Raw genomic sequence first — 13,434 nt, 5'->3', positions numbered from 1 at the left:
AGAGGCCTCAGCAGCAATGTAGGTGTGGACTCAGAGGAGAGGAGCCCAGGGATGGTGTGTCCACAGATATCCTACACCAGAGCTCTCCCCCCAGCCCTGTTGGCAAGCTCCAGAGGGTCAGTGCTCCCCTGCTCCCTAGTTGACTCAAGTCCCTGCTTTCTAGCCCCACTGCTGATCCAGCAGGTCCGACTCTCGGGCCCTCAGACTTCTGGCTCCGATTCAGCCGCTAATCTGGCTGATCCAGGGCTAAACTGCCCTCTGAGCCCAGACTCACCTGCTGGAATTAGTCCTGTGCTGCTGAGGGAGAAAAATCCTGAGGTAGATGTTCTTTTTCCTGGCTTTTCTTTCTGGGTTTTGTGGGTTGGATTTCTTTTTAGAGGTTTGTTTCATATGATAGATGGGGAAAGATCAGGAGACTTTAGAACTGTGCCTGTCTTCTCTCCGCCATCTTGGTCAGAAGTCCAAACAGTGTCTATTTTTGACAAGTGTTTTGTAGTTATATTGTTAAGAAATTTTCTGTATCACAGATATGTATTTTGGAGTTATCTTCAGTGGAGTTCTCATATCGCAGATTGTACTGGAAGGGCCTCTGATTTTTCTCTATTATATGGAAGACTGACTTTTAGCTTTAGATAGAATATCATTGAAAGGAAATATATATAATATATATATTTGTTTTATAATATAATTTTAAACTGTTATATTTTATATATTTATCAAATATTTTCTGTATGTATAGATATTGTGTTTTATTGTCTATTCATATCATCATATAGATAATAGTAGCTAGATGTCATCTAATATATTGATTGAATCTAATATTGAACCTACCAAGGATTCCTGGCATAAATCTAATCTAATCATGGTTTATATAAATTTTTTTGTATATTGCTATAGCCTTTTTTTTTAGCTTTTTGCAAGGAAAATGGGGTTAAGTGGCTTGCCCTAACTGTGTGGCAGTTAGGTAATTATTAAGCATCTGAGACCAGATTTGAACCCAGGTACTCCTGACTCCAAGGCTGGTGCTTTATACACTGTGCCACCTAGCCACCCCTATAGCCTCTTACTAATGTTTTATTTAAAAGTTACAAGCTGATATTTATTGGGGATATTTATTGTCTTATTTCTCTATTTTCTTTCCCTGGTTTAATTATCAAGCCCTTATTACTGGCTATACTGAAATCCTATTTCTGCCTCTGTATTTTGCTCTTCAATAGTCCATCCTTACACTCCTGTCACCCTAGACATAAGGGAACAAACTTGAAAATCTCTTGTCTACCTTTCTCCTCAAATCTTGGCTAGGTCTTATATGGGCCTCCTAAGTCACTCTTTCCTACCTCATTTCTAGAGTTATTTTTTTTTTTGTATCATGCTATCCTATATATATTGTAGATTTTATTAATGAAAAATTGAGATTTTTCATTCTTAAATATCAATTCCTGGTATTAATCTATTTTCCTGATTTTCCCATTATAACTTTTAAGCTTTTGATTCACTAAGCTATCAATATTCTTTTTACCTGATCAATAAAAGCTTTTACTTTTCAATTAAAAAAAAACTTTTAGTGAACTTTTGAAATGAAGAAAATCCTGATCAGGACAAGTGTTTTTTTTAAATACCCTTGTATCCCAGATTCATTTTCTTGGCCTACCCTAACCACATGAAAAAAAAAAGTTATTTCTTAATTGTTCATTACTTGTTGTATATAGCTTTTTGCTATTTGTTCATTTTGAAAATATAATACATTATTCATATAGGTATATTTTAGAAAAAATAATTCAAACTTCCCTTTTACCAAAAATTAATCTGTTGTCATTGGGTTTTAGCTCAGCTATGAAGAATTTGTTTTAAGGTGTCAGATGTTGTGCTTTACTCTTTGGAATATCATATTCCAGTTCTTCCTTTGGTTTCTTATAATCATAGAGTAATTCTGTACTTTTGTGATTGTTTCTCTTTGGAAATTGGAGAATTTTTTCCTTTCTCATTGCATAATTTATTCTTTGATGTTATATGTCTGAAATCTGACTGCAGTGTTTCTTAGTAATTTAAATTCTAGGTTTCTTTGAGTACCTGTTCTATGGATTCTCTAATCTGAATTATGCCATCTGTTTACAATATTTCTTGATATTTTTTTCTGAATGATTTCTGAAGAGTATGGTATTTACAGTTTTTTTTAAGTAATGCTTTTCTGTAATGTCTATAATTGTTAGATTGACTCTTTGTATCCTATTTCAAATTCAGTATTTCTCCCACCCAACCTCCAATTTTTTTTTGTGTCTGCATCTCTCCCATGTAAATGATGTTATTTTCATTTGAACATTTAGATATTGAATTCATTTTTTATTCTTGTTATCTATTTCTTCATTGATCTACTTTTCTGCTTTTTTATTAGTACCAAATAGTTTTGATATATTTTTGATGATTTTTGCTTTATAGTATGATTTGATCTGTGGAATATAATTTCCCCTTCTTTCCTACTTTTTTCATTATTTCCTTTAAGATTCTAGACTTTTTATTCCTCTAAATAAATTTTTATTTATGTTGCCTGGCTTTACAAAATACTCCTTGATAATTTGGTTAACATAGGATTAATCTTAAAAATTATTTAATTAATGTCAATATTTTTATTTATAGTGACGTTTCAACCTTGAGAAATTACTATTCTTTGGTGTGTTATGATTTTTTTTACTTCTTTATACAATATTTTATAGAATACTTATATGAATTGAATATGCCTTGATAGATTGGTTCCTGAATTTTTTTGCATTTTAAACTTACTTTAATGACCTTTTCATTTCTATTACTTCATCTTGTAGTGTTTTTATCATCATATAAAAATACTAATGACTTCTGTAGTTTTTATGTATTTTGCTACTTTATCAGTGTTACCAATTTATTCAGTTTGATTCTTTGCTGATTTTGTGGGCATTCTAAGTAAACTATTATTTTAGCTGCAAATAATTTTTTTTGCTATTATCCTTTCTTTATTGGGAATTTTTGATAAATTGAGATTTTTTAAAAAAAAATTTTGGTTTATTCATTTTATATTATTCGAATAATTTTGTTATAAGAGTAAACATAGCCCCCCCCCCCCCCCAAGAAGATGAGAAAACTCAAGAATAGTGAGAAAGAGAAAAAAATGTACTTCAGTGTGTGTTCAGATTCGGATGGCTCTGTCTCTGGGGTGAGTTGCCTTCTTTATCATAGTCCATCAGAGAAGTTGCTTCAATATTTTTTCCACAGTTGATATTACTAGCTGTATTTACTTCCATTCTATTACTCCCCACTCTCATTTATTCTGTTTTCTCTCTCATTTTTTTCCTGTCACTGTCCAAAAGTGTGTAGTATCTGAGTAACCGCTCCCACAATCTTCCCTTTCTTCTATCACCTATTCCCCCCCTTCCCTCCCCCATTCCCCCTTATCCCATCCCTTTCTTCTCATTTTTCTCTAGGGTAAGATGATTTCTATACCTTATTAAATGTGTATGTTATTTCCTCTCTGAGCCTTTTTTGTTTTTGTTTTTGCAAGGCATTGGTGGTAAGTGGCTTGCCCAAGGCCACACAGCTAGGCATTTATGAAGTGTGAGGCCGGATTTGAATTCAGTTACTCCTGACTCCAGGGCTGGTGCTCTATCTATTGAGCCACCTAGCCTCCCCTCTGAGCCATTTCTGATGAGAATGAAGGCTTACTAACATCACCTTCCCCCATTCCACTCCATTGAAAAAGCTTTTTGTTTACTCTTATGTGAAATATCTTAGCTCCTTCTTCTTCTCCTTTCACTTCCTCCCAGTACTTCCCATTATCACCTATTGATTCCATCTTTTTACTATATCATACCATTATATTCATCTTCTTTCTGTACCCTATCTATATATACTCCTTCTAAAAGCTCTTAGCAATAAGAAAGTTCATATGAGTTATCAATATCTTCTTCCCATGCTAGAATAGAAACAGTTCAATATCATTAAGTTCCTCATAGTTAGTCCTTCTCATCCACCCCCTCTGTGGTTCACCAGATTCCTGTACTTGAAGGTCAAATTTTCTGTTCAGCCTTGGTTGTTTCAGTAGGAAAGTCCCCTGTTTCATTGAAAGTCCATCTTTTCCCCTGAAAGACGATGTTTAGTTTTGCTGGGTAGTTGATTCTCAGTTGTAAATCAAGATCTTTTGCCTTCCAGAATATCTTCCAATCCCTATGAGCCCTTAATGTAGATGCTGCCAGATCTTGTGTAATCCTGACTGTAGAGCCACAGTAGCTGAATTGTTTGTTTTTGGAACCATTTAGTATTTTCTCTTTGACTTGGGAGTTTTGGAATTTGACTATAATATTCCTAGAAGTTTTCTTTTAGGATCTCTTTCAGGAGGTGACTGGTAAATTCCCTCAATTTCTATTTTACCCTTTGCTTCTAGGATCTCAGGGCAATTTTGATGTATTATTTCTTGAAAAATGAAGTCTAGGCTCCTTTCCTGGTTGTGACTTTCAAGTAGCCCAATAATTTTTAAATTATTTCTTCTGGTTCTATTTTTGTGGTTGGTTGTTTTTCCAATGAGTTATTTAACATTTTATTCCAATTTTTGGCTTTTTTTGGAAGAGTTTTATTTCTTCCTGATTTCTTGCAAAGTCATCAGCTTCCTCTAGTTCCATTCTGCATTTGAAGGAGTTATTTTCTTCAGAGAACATTTTTATATCCTTTTCCAGCTGGCCAATTCTGCTTTTTAAGGCATTCTTCTCCTCATTTTCCTTTTGTTTTGCTTTTTCCATTTGGTCTAAACATATTATTTTATTCAGTATTTTTTGTATTTCTTTCACCAAACTGCTGATTTGGTTTTCATGATTTTTCTGCATCACTCTTGTTCTCCCAATTTTTCCTCCACCTCCCTTAATTGCTTTTCTGTGTTTTTTTTTTTTAGGTTTTTTTGTAAGGCAAACAGGGTTAAGTGGCTTGCCTAAGGCCACACAGCTAGGTAATTATTAAGTGTCTGAGACCGGATTTGAACCCAGGTACTCCTGACTCCAAGGCCAGTGCTTTATCCACTATGCCACTACACCACCCCTCCTTAATTGCTTTTCAAAGTATTTTTTGAGTTCATCCATAGTCTGAGTGAATTTTCTCTTTCTCTTGGAGGTTTTGAATATGGAAGCTTCAATTTTGTTGTCATCTGAGTATGTTTTTTGATCTTCCATGGGACCAAAGTAATTTTCTATGGTCAGATTCTTCTTTTTTGTTGTTGTTGTTTACTCATTTCCTCAGCCCAAGCCTAATTTACAGAACTTTCAAGGCTTTGAGGTTTTTTGGGGGGGACACCCCACTGGAACCTTTATTCCTCCAAGGTCTTATGCTCTCTTGCCTGTGTTTTGATATGTAGATAACCACAGGCACTCCTCTCTGCCCTGGAGCCCAGACTGCAACCTGGATCTGAGAGTGCTCAAACAGCAGTCCTGCCCCAGGGAGAGCAGAGAGATTTCTGCAGTCTCCCCTGACCCCCCTACCATCTGTGGGCTGTGCTCTGAAGGTGCAGGCTGTTTTCCCCCAATTCTCACTGCAGGTTCTGTGGCCAGTGCTCCTCACTCCACACTCGTTCTGTTGTAGCAGATTTCTCTTACTACCACTTCAAGGTGCTCCCAAGTGATCCCTAGGCTGGGCTGGGTTGCATTGCACTGTAGCCGGGGCATTTTTCCAACTCCCGGTACTGGTGAAATACACCTTTCTTGTGGAACCTCTGCCCCTCTAAATTTTGACTAGAGTCATAGTTTGACAGCTTTGGGAGTTGGGGGTGGGGAAGGAGTTTTTCAGGAAATGCTTCCTTCAAGTTGCCATCTTGGCTCTGCCTCTGCAAATAAATTTTTAATCGCTTAATGTTATGGCTAGCATTTATAGAACTATTTCATATAATAAAGTAGAAAAAAGAGCCATCTTTGTTTTACCTTTACTTTGTTAAACTAGCTTATACAAGTTCCTCATTGAAAACACTGGTTGAACCAGGAGATTGTACAAATTAACAGTAACTTTGTATCATGATCAACTATGATACATTTAGCTCTTCTCAGCAAAACAGTGATCAAAGTCAATTCCAAAAGATTTGTGATGGAAAAAGTCATCCACATCCAGAGAAAGAACTAGGAACTGTGATTTAGATCAAAGCATACTATTTTCACTTTTTTAAAATTCATTTTTTATTTTTCCTTTCTCATGATTTTTCCCATTTCTTCTGATTCTTCTTTCACAACATAACAAATATGGAAATATTATTAACTTGACTTTACTGGTAAAAGCTATGTCATATTTCTTGTTGTCTTGGGTTGGGGAGGAAGGGAGAAAAGAAGAAAAAATTGTAACAAAAATTTACAAATATGAAAGTTGAAAATGTATCTTTACACATAATTGGAACAAATAGTATTATGTACAAGAGAGAAAACAATGCTTCTCCATTTTGTGGTAGCTAAGAAATGGAAGCAAAAAAAGAAGCTTATCACTTGGGAATTGTTAAAAAAAATGTAGTTCAGGAATATAATAGAATATTACTGTGCTGAAAAAAACAAAAACATGATGCATTCAGAGAAACATAAATTTATGGAACAGCTAGGTGTTACAGTGGATAGAGCACCGGCCCTGGAGTCAGGAGGACCTGAATTCAAATCCGGCCTCAGACATTTAATAATTACCTAGCTGTGTGACCTTTGGCAAGCCACTTAACCCCATTGCCTTGCAAAAACCAAAAAAAAAAAAAAAAACCCCAACACATTTATATGATCAGATGATTGAAATAATCTTGGCAAAAAACCTCACTCAATATATAAATATTGAGTACAATAATATGAATGTATAATATGAATGTAAAGGATACCATAAAAAATAAAAAATTAGTGTTGCATTGTACATGTTTTGTATTGATCAGTTTTGCCATTTTTTTTTCCTGTAAAAATATTATTTGTTCTCTGTGTTGGGAGAAACTGGAAAAAAATTCTGGCAACTTAAAAACATTGATAAAAATATTTTAAGAAGAAAATAATACTAGCTTTCACTTATAGATATTTACTTTTTCATATTAAAATAGTCTTTCCTTTTTTATGGTATTTAGGGCTACACTTTGTTAAAGTGTTTTGATCAGAGTCTGTACGTTTTGATACAATCATCATTTTGGGGAGTTTGAAAGTTTTTAATATGATTAATCATGTTTATCTCAATGTTAAACCACAAACAGTATAAATCTGAATTGGTTTTCATGGATAATTTTTCAGGTACATTGTAGTATTTTCTAGGATTTTATTTTAAAATTTGAATGAAAATTCACAAGTGAAATTTGTCCATAGTCATTTTTCTTCATATATACCCATTTGTGTGTGTGTGTGTGCGTGTGTGTGCGTGCGTGTGTGTGTGTGTGTGTGTGTGTGTGTGTGTGTGTGGTATTTTGGATGAATATTTTCTTTCTCCATTTTTATTAATTTTTACAGTACCGTGTTACTCTTTGCCATTTGATAGAGTTCATTTATACATAAATTATCTAGATCATTATTCCCCCTGTAGTTTCTTTATAATTGTTCAATTTAAAAGTTTAAGATTAAGATCCCTTATTTCATGTTTTATTTCATATATATATATATAACTTTTTGCAAGGCAAATGGGGTTAAGTGGCTTGCCGAAGACCACACAGCTAGGTAATTATTAAGTGTCTGAGACCGGATTTGAACTCAGGTACTCCTGACTCCAGGGCCGGTGCTCTATCCACTGTGCCACCTAGCTGTCCTATTTTTTATATTTTTGTTGGTAATCATCCATTTAAAAACATTTGATTTTGCTACCATATAATTCTTACTTTAAAAATTGTATTTAAGAGGTAGCTAGGTGGCGTAGTGGATAGAGCACCCGCCTTGGAGTCAGGAGTACCTGAGTTCAAATTTGGCCTCAGACACTTAATAATTACCTAGCTGTGTGGCCTTTGACAAGCCATTTAACCCCACTGCCTTGCAAAAATTCTAAAAAAAATAAATAATTTTTTTAAAAAATGGGCTTAAGGAGTGTCTTTCCCAAGTTTACCCAGCTAGGCAGTTAAGTGTCTGATTCTAGATTTGAACTCAGGCCCTCCTGACTCCAGGGCTGGTGCTCTATCCTGCTACCAAATAATTCTATCTATTAGGTTATAAAAACTTTTTCACTTCTTGTATATTTCTTGTGATTTTTTTAAATTTTTTGAAAATTTTTTAAATTTAGGTAATTTGATTGCCATCTGTTTGTTTTTTTTAACTCTAAGGTTTATTGATTTGTCAAAGAATTAGATTTTATTTTTGTAAATCTTTTCTGTAGTTATTTCATTTTCCATTTCATTTCTTTCTCTTCTAATTTTTGGGATGTCTTATTTTGGAGGTTTGCTCATTTTCCCATTTCTTAACATTTTAAAATTGTATAGTCATATTGTATGTGTGTTTGTGTGTGTATATGTGTGTGTGTGAGACATTTGGGGTTAAGTGACTTGACTAGTGTCACGTATCTGAGGTCAGATTTGAACTTAGGTACTCCTGACTACAGACTGGTGCTCTATCTACTGCACCTAACTATCTCACATCTTTGTTTAATTGTTAATGTATATTTTTAGAGATATTATTTTCCTCTCTTATACTACCTTAGACGTCTCACAGAAATTTTTTTGTCTTTTGTTTGAATGTTATTCTTTTTCCACATAATCATTCATTAATTGTTTTAATCATTTGTTCTTTGACCCTATCATTTTACAGGATATCATTTTTTAATCTTTTTCAGGTTTGTGTCTTTTGTTCTCTTCATAGAAATCAGGAATTCCCATTATTATTGTTAAGATCTGCAAATATTTTTTCAGTGTTATTGCTTTGAAAAGAAACATTTATTTGTTATTCCTCTGTGCCCCAAATAAGTTCATTTTTTTAATTTAGTATTTTTCCCCCAATATATGTAAAAACAATGTTTAAACAAATTTTGAGTTCCAAATTCTCTCTTTTTTTTGTTCTTATTCTCTTTCCTTCTTATCTATTCTGAATCTTCTTTACTTCAAGAGCTATATAGCCAGCCTTTCCTTTTCTTTTCTGTTTTCCTTTGTTTTCCTTCTGAGGTAGAAGCTGTTGAAATTGTACCAAAAATTGAATTCTTTCATTGCTTATATTTCTGTTATTGTGTTTATAGGTCTTAGCTCATCCTCTATATTTTCTACTGTGTCTTACTCTTAGAAATATTGATTCATAAAGGTACTAATACTGAATAGGTTATTGTGTTTATAGGTCTTAGCTCATCCTCTATATTTTCTACTGTGTCTTACTCTTAGAAATATTGATTCATGAAGGTACTAATACTGAATAGGGACTGGATCATATTGTAGAAGGCTATCTGTTCTTGGAGTAGAATAATCCACCTTCTTTCCTTAGTGCAGTTGTGTTCTACTCCTCTAGACAGATTATTGTGCTTTTTGAGTCTATATTCTACCCTAACACTGAGAATTTCCTGCCTTTGAGTATTTATTTGTACCCCCTTCTGGAACAGAGTATAGTAATGAGAGGTTTTACTCAAGAAAATTGTTTCTTCTTTATAAAGTCAATCTCTTACTCTCCCCTCTTTCAAGAGAATAGTCTTTAGCGATTGCTTTTTCCTCTCTTTGTGTGACTCTCCTATTCCTACCCCTATAGTTTTTTCCTATTATGTTTTTGTCCTTTACTTTCTTAACTTCTTCCCTCCACAATTTTACTAATAAATTGAAGAAACTGCTTGTGAGGTAGGTTTTTAATTAGGCCTTCCTTTTTGGTATTTTAGTCCTGCCCTTGGACACACAGGCATTTATATCTTATTTTCATTCTTCTTAGCCTTTGGCTCTTTTACTTTCAGAACAGTACAAACCATAACACCCCTATTTCTCCCCAACCCCTAGGCATTATCAGTCTCCTTGGGTTAATGTATTGAGGACTGACCAGAGCTGAATTCTAGTACTTTCTCCTTGGTCTTAGAAGCTCTTTTCCCTCTACTCACCATTGTATTGTTCTTCAACCCTATTTCCTCTATTTATTTTCTATTTACATGACTTTCTTGGGCAGAATTGATGACTTCTACATCTTGTAAGGTGAGGGAGGTAGGTAGGTACATACCGATTCGCTGTTATGGGGAGACCAAGTAAAGATCAGCAAAACTTTGCCCTGAGGCAAATTTTGGAGTACACTGATTTTGGGGTTGTCTCTTCTCTACTGCTTTTGACTTGAGCCCGCACTGTTTATCCCCATTTCTCTTTAAATACTTTATATCTATTGACTTATACAAAGGAACATTTACTTTGAAAATATGGCAAGAGCAAAGTTCAGAATTCCTCCCCCTTTTCTGCCTCCCTTCCTCACTCCTCACCTTAAGAACATAGTCTTAGCTCAGTTCCTACATAGTTATTAGTGCAACCATATTTTTTGTTTAATTGAAGTATCCTACTATTTGAGACTTTGAGTCAGGTACTACTGGGCTGAGACGTCGATGCCAAACTGACCAGCTGCAGAACCCAAAAGCTTACCCTCCCAATCTTTCAAAACTCACAAGATGGGAGACGACAGTTTCTTCACCTGGAAAGGAAAGGAACAAATTCACTGGCTTAGGACTGAAGCAAGTTTCTCTGGGCCTTGTGGCTTCAAGGAGAGATGACCATGGTTTTTCCCTATTACAGTATTAGTTTACTTTGGGCCTTGGGACTGAAGGAGTGCAGGCATACACAATGCATCTTAGAGGAATAAGTTGAAACTGGCAAGCCCCATTGAATATCTCTACTGTGATCCAAAAGCCTCCTATCTTCCCCATAGTTGGCTAATCAGGACCCTTTTTCAGAATGTCTGCACCTAGCTCAATGTTTCTCTAGGGAACTTTATCATGACTCTTCTAGAGGACAATTCTCTAGTCTGTCTGCATGGGGAGATAGCTAAAGAGACCCTCTGAGTATGCATGATTTTTTAATTATTAAAATAATTTTTTACCCAATTTAGTATTTGTTTTCTTATATTGTGAATTCAGTTGCATTTATTCTGTTTACATATAAAGAAGATAATTCATTTTTCTGAAGTCTTCAGGTTGTGAAATTTGAAAGAAAACAATTATTATTATTTGATTTCCCTTTTTCTCTTAAGTCCTACACATTAGGCCATCAAGTTTTCAGACAAGTATCTTCTTGTACTCTTTATCAGAAGTCATTTTTCTAAAAGTCATCTAAACTCTATCATTTCTTATTGTAAATCAGGGACAGCTCGGTTGTTCAGTGAATAGAGCACTGGCCTTGGAGTCAGGAGGATGGGAGTTCAAATCTGGCCTTAGACACTTGCCATTTATTAGTTGTGTGACCTTGAGTAAGTCACTTAACCCTGATTGTCTTGCTTCCAGAATCAACTCCAGTTGTCCTGACTCATTTCTGGTCACTGATCCCAGATGGCTCTGGAGGAGAAAGTATGAGGCCAGTGAGGTAGCACAGCCCCCCTGTGTGGGACAAATGCCACTTAAATAAATTTTGGGGATCTCTCAAGGTATGAAGAGAAAGCTTTATTCGTTTCTCAAGGAACAGGCCACAATTAGAGAGATTGAGGCAAAAGCAAAAGGTCCAAGAATCACATTTATTCTAACACAACCCCCCCTCCCCCATTAATGAGGAATGTGGTCTTACAATCTGAACACAAAAACTACCCTAGGGAAAAGAGCATAAAAATTCAAACCAAAACCAGATTTTCTCTTTAGCCCTAGGAATTGAATGATTCTCTGGACATCAACAGATAAAGTGAGGTCAGTTGACTCTTCACCAATATCCCAGAAGTTTGCTTTGTCAGGGGAGGAGGGGCACATAGTTAACCAAATGCAATCTATAATATTTTACTGAAGAAATATCAGACTTTATTCCACTCACCCCCTCACTCAAATCCAAGTCTTGTATTTGTCATAGTATCACCTCCCTGATGTCATGGTCTTCCAGAGTGAAGGACAAACATGATTATTTTTTAACTGAAGTTTTTTTAGAAAGCTATTCCTTCCTTCAGGTTCTGTATGACTTGCTTCTGAAACATAATGGAATTTAACAGGGAAGCCTGTTTTTCTAATTGTATCCTTAAGGCTTAGTGGCCTACAATGTAGGTAGCACTTAATGATTTTGCTTTCATTCATTCATTCACTCACCATCCATCTATTCTTGCTGTTAATGACCCAAGAAGATTGTTTTCCTTCCCTTTCCTCTGTTGATGAGCTTCTATTTCAAACTTAAAACTCTTGGCCTCTTTCCACTTTATGTCTTTTTTTGGTCCATTTAGGTTTAGATAGATTTGTAAGGGTGGTGGTCAATTGATTGCTGATTGCCCCATACCACTTGAAAGTAATTACTCTCAGTAGGTGGGAACTAAAAGAGTCAACTAGACTGCTCGAAATTGGGGGAGGTGAGGAGAAGGGCTGGTCATTCCCCTAAGAAACTTACATGGAATAGGGTGCGATTTCTAGAATCTAACAGTGGAGAGGGAGGACCAGTGACCAGAGTGGAGCCAGAAAAACCTGGCAGCCCAAGGCAGCCAGTGAAAGGAGAAAGAGGAAGACCTTGGGGAGGGTTGTTGACTAGTCTTATAGGAATCTCAAATTGCAAGACTATGTGTAATTACTCCTCATGGACTGAGAGAAGTTTCAGGAAGGGGTCTACATTTTCTCCTCTTTTCTATGTCTGTCTTTGCCTAAACAGTTTTCTTCCCAAGAACTTGACTTTTGTCTCAACCACAAAGAGACAAGAACATAGACAGAAATGTAAAAGTAAGACAGAGCATCCAACCTCTATCCTGATAATAGAAATTTTCCTAACTGGGAGTTTGGAAATATTGTTAGTATAGCCTAACTTTTTATTCAGCATTAACTATCTCAGATAGCAAAAGAAGAAATCTTGAAGAATTAGAAGCTGTTATATGGTTTTTAGGCTTAAAACAAGCTAATCATTATAACTGTTAAGCATAGATAGATGAGCAAATGTCTTATTAAAGCACTCAATGCTAGTGGTATGAACCAGACACTATATATATGTATATATATATATATATATATATATATATATATATATATATACATACATATATATATATATATATATATATATATATATATATATATATATGAATGATAGCAAAATTACATGATACCTTTTTTTTGTCTTTTAAATTTAAATTAAAGGTAATAGTCTTCAGTTTTTGTTTAAACTCCACAATTCTTTCTTTGGATATAGATGGTATTCTCCATCACAGATACGCTAAAAATTGCTCCTGATTGTTGCACTGATGAATTGAACAAATCCATTAACATTAATCATCAACCCTATGTAGCTGTTAGGGTGTACGATGATCTTCTGGTTCTGCTCATCTCACTTAGCAGCAGTTCACACAAATCCTTCCAGGCTTCTCTGAAATTCCAATCCTTCTGGTTTCTAACAGAACAATAGTG

The 13,434-nt window shown here is 35.0% G+C and overlaps 1 protein-coding gene across 9 annotated transcripts in view; it reads left to right on the top strand.

Annotated features, from left to right (window-relative positions):
* Nucleotides 1-13,434, top strand: part of FTO (FTO alpha-ketoglutarate dependent dioxygenase) — a 477,648-nt gene that overhangs the window by 181,334 nt on the left and 282,880 nt on the right. The window lies entirely within an intron of this gene.

Source organism: Macrotis lagotis, chromosome 1 (assembly GCF_037893015.1).
Source record: "Macrotis lagotis isolate mMagLag1 chromosome 1, bilby.v1.9.chrom.fasta, whole genome shotgun sequence".
Taxonomy (NCBI): Eukaryota; Metazoa; Chordata; class Mammalia; order Peramelemorphia; family Peramelidae; genus Macrotis; species Macrotis lagotis.
This window is presented reverse-complemented; position numbering and strand designations above follow the sequence as displayed.